We start from the raw sequence: 3,034 nt of genomic DNA on the forward strand, positions 1-3,034 counted from the left end.
CTCAAACCACAGCTAATATCACTGGTGGAGAACCATTGTTCATTTGGTGGGAGTGCTAATGAAGATCCAAATCAACATCTCACCAAATTCCTGAGAATTTGTGACACAGTGAAGTCCAATGGAGTCCAGGAAGATGCCTACAAACTGCTCTTGTTCCCATTTTCACTTAGGGACAAGGCAGCTAAGTGGCTGGAATCATTCCCAAGGGACAGCCTAACAACCTGGGATGAGGTGGAGAGCAAGTTTCTGGCACGTTTCTACCCCCCACAAAAGGTCAATAGGCTTCGATCTGAGGTTCAGACTTTTAGACAACAGGATGGTGAGACTCTCTACGAGGCATGGGAGAGGTTTAAAGAGTTGACAAGGAAATGCCCACCAAACATGTTCCCTGACTGGGTGCAATTGCATATTTTCTATGATGGACTTTCTTATGAATCAAGAAAGGCTGTAGACCATTCATCAGGAGGTTCATTGAACAGGAAAAAGACTGTGGAAGAAGCCATTGAAGTGATTGAGACAGTGGCTGAGAATGAGTACTACTATGCTTCAGAGAGGCACAACACTAAGAGAGTCATGGAGCTGAACCATGTTGATACAATTCTAGCCCAAAACAAGGTGTTTGCCAAGCAACTAGCAGAGCTCACCAGGAAATTAGACACAAAGCAAGTGGCTGCAATACACACACAAGATCAAGAGGAAGTAAGCATTGAAGGAGGTGATTGGGAAGAGGCCAACTATGTGGGAAATCAACAAAGGCAACCATATGATCCACATTCCAACACTTACAACCCAGGATGGAAAAACCACCCAAACTTTGGGTGGGGAAACCAGCAAGGCCAACCACAAAACCACAAACCTTACAACCACAACCAACATAACAATTCCACATACCAAAACTCCAACCAAAGATCATACCAAGCCACACAAAACACTTACTCCCAACCACCATATCATGGCCAAAATAACCAACCTGCCCAACCTAATCCGAACCAACAATTTCAAGATCAATTAAACAGGATAGAAGGAAGGTTAGTAAACATGGGTAGGGACATAAGTGAGTTGAAAAACTTTAGGGACGATGTGAGATCAACCTTAAGAAACCATGGCGAAAAACTCAAGTGGATGGAGGCTCGAGTAGGAGAACTTTCTCAACAGGCCCCTAAGTCAACTGCAGTGTTCCCTAGTGACACAGAAAAGAATCCTAAAGGGGAACAAAAGGGAGTGAGATGGGAAGAATGCAAGGCCATCACCACATTGAAGGAAGTCTCAGAAGAAGACGGAATCAGACCCTCAGAAAAGGAGCCAGAAATCTTGAAAGAAAGTGTGGAAGAAGCTAAGCAGGAAAGCGAAACGGAGCAAGCTAAGGATATGCAAAAGGAAGGCACGCTGGAAACATACCAACCAAAAGCACCATTTCCTCAGAGGTTAGGAGGAGGTGAAAAAGGGAAAACATATTCAAGGTTCCTAGAGACATTTAAGTCTCTCCATATCAATATTCCCTTTCTTGATATCCTCCAGCAGATGCCTACACATATCAAGTATTTGAAAGAATTGCTGAGCAAGAAAAGAGTTTTGAAGGGAGGACAAACTGTAATAATGAACAAGGAATGCAGTGCACTCATCAAGAAGGACAGAGTCTCTAAGAAAACAGACCCAGGAAGTTTCCATATCCCTTGCATCATAGGGGAAACAAAAATTGATAGAGGATTCTGTGATCTAGGAGCTAGCATAAATGTGATGCCTCTGACTCTTATGAAGAGGCTACAACTGAATGAGGTAAGATCCACTGATGTAATCATACAACTGGCTGACAAAACTCAAAAGCAAGCTGAAGGGGTAGTGGAGAATGTGCTGGTGAAAGTGGGAAATTATTTCTTCCCTACAGACTTTGTCATTTTGGACATGGAGGAAAGCTACCTACACCCTATCATTCTGGGAAGGCCATTTCTAGCCACTGCTAGAGCGCTCATAGATGTAGAACAAGGAGAGCTAATTTTGAGAATACATGATGAACAGCTCATTTTCCATGTTTTCAAACCTGCATCTGACCCTGAACCAGAATCTGAAAAGCCTAAGGATGATAGTAGCCATCTCTGTTCGGAGGAAAGCAATCCAGCAACTAAAACTCTAAAACAGTCCTTGGAAGGCAAACAAGATTTGCAAGAGTTAAAGCCACAAGAATTAAAAGAAACAAATAAGAAGGAACCTCCTGGCATAAGAGTCAAAGAAGAAGTCCTCAAGAGAGAGGGAAGAATTGTAAAGAAAGTGCCAAGAGGGTGGAGAAACAAGAAAATTCCCACTGAAGGTTTCTCTCCGGGAGATGAAGTGATATCAAGTCATTATCTGCCAATGCCACCTGGCCTCAAAACCATTCCTTCACAGCTTCCTCAAGTGTTCACAATCAGGAAAGTTCTTTCTATGGAACATTTGGAAATCATAAAGGAATCAAATGGGGACATTTTCATAGTAAGAGGAGAAGACATCAAGCACTACAATCCACCCTAACAAGGGACAACCGTCAAGCTAATGACGTTAAAAGAGCGCTTGTTGGGAGGCAACCCAACCTGAGGTAACACTCTTTTGCTGTTTCTTTTGTTTGTTTCAATAAAAAGGTGAAGTAGTTTCTGTGCATTGCAAAGAATTAAGTTTGGTGTTTCACACCAAACAATGAATTCGTGGATCAATAATTCAAAGGGGAATGTGTAACTCTAAGTTTGGTGTTCCACCATAAAGATCAACTGAACACAACAACCTTTGAATTATATGAAAGGAATAACCATTCTAAGCAATCACAGAAATACTTAAAATCCTTAGCAGCAACTTCATTCCAAGGAGAATTCAAGGATTCAAAGAGCAGAGGAGTAAGTAGGAGATTAAGTTTGGTGTTCACACCCCAACTTAAGACTCAGACACTTGCCCATACATAGTTGAGCTAACCACTCAAGTGCTTGAGAAGCAAGCAACTTCATCACTCTTTGCAGGAAAGGAAACAAGGAGCTTAAAAAAAAAAACATGAAGCAACAATTAGGAGAAG

The 3,034-nt window shown here is 42.0% G+C and overlaps 1 non-coding gene across 1 annotated transcript; it reads right to left on the reverse strand.

Moving 5' to 3' along the window:
* Nucleotides 1-279: 279 nt before the first annotated feature.
* Nucleotides 280-383, reverse strand: LOC112715496 (small nucleolar RNA R71). Its single transcript, XR_003159735.1, has one exon. It is a non-coding gene; the product is annotated as a small nucleolar RNA R71 (small nucleolar RNA).
* Nucleotides 384-3,034: the final 2,651 nt, after the last annotated feature.

The sequence above is a fragment of the Arachis hypogaea genome, chromosome 1 (assembly GCF_003086295.3).
Source record: "Arachis hypogaea cultivar Tifrunner chromosome 1, arahy.Tifrunner.gnm2.J5K5, whole genome shotgun sequence".
NCBI classification, from domain to species: Eukaryota; Viridiplantae; Streptophyta; class Magnoliopsida; order Fabales; family Fabaceae; genus Arachis; species Arachis hypogaea.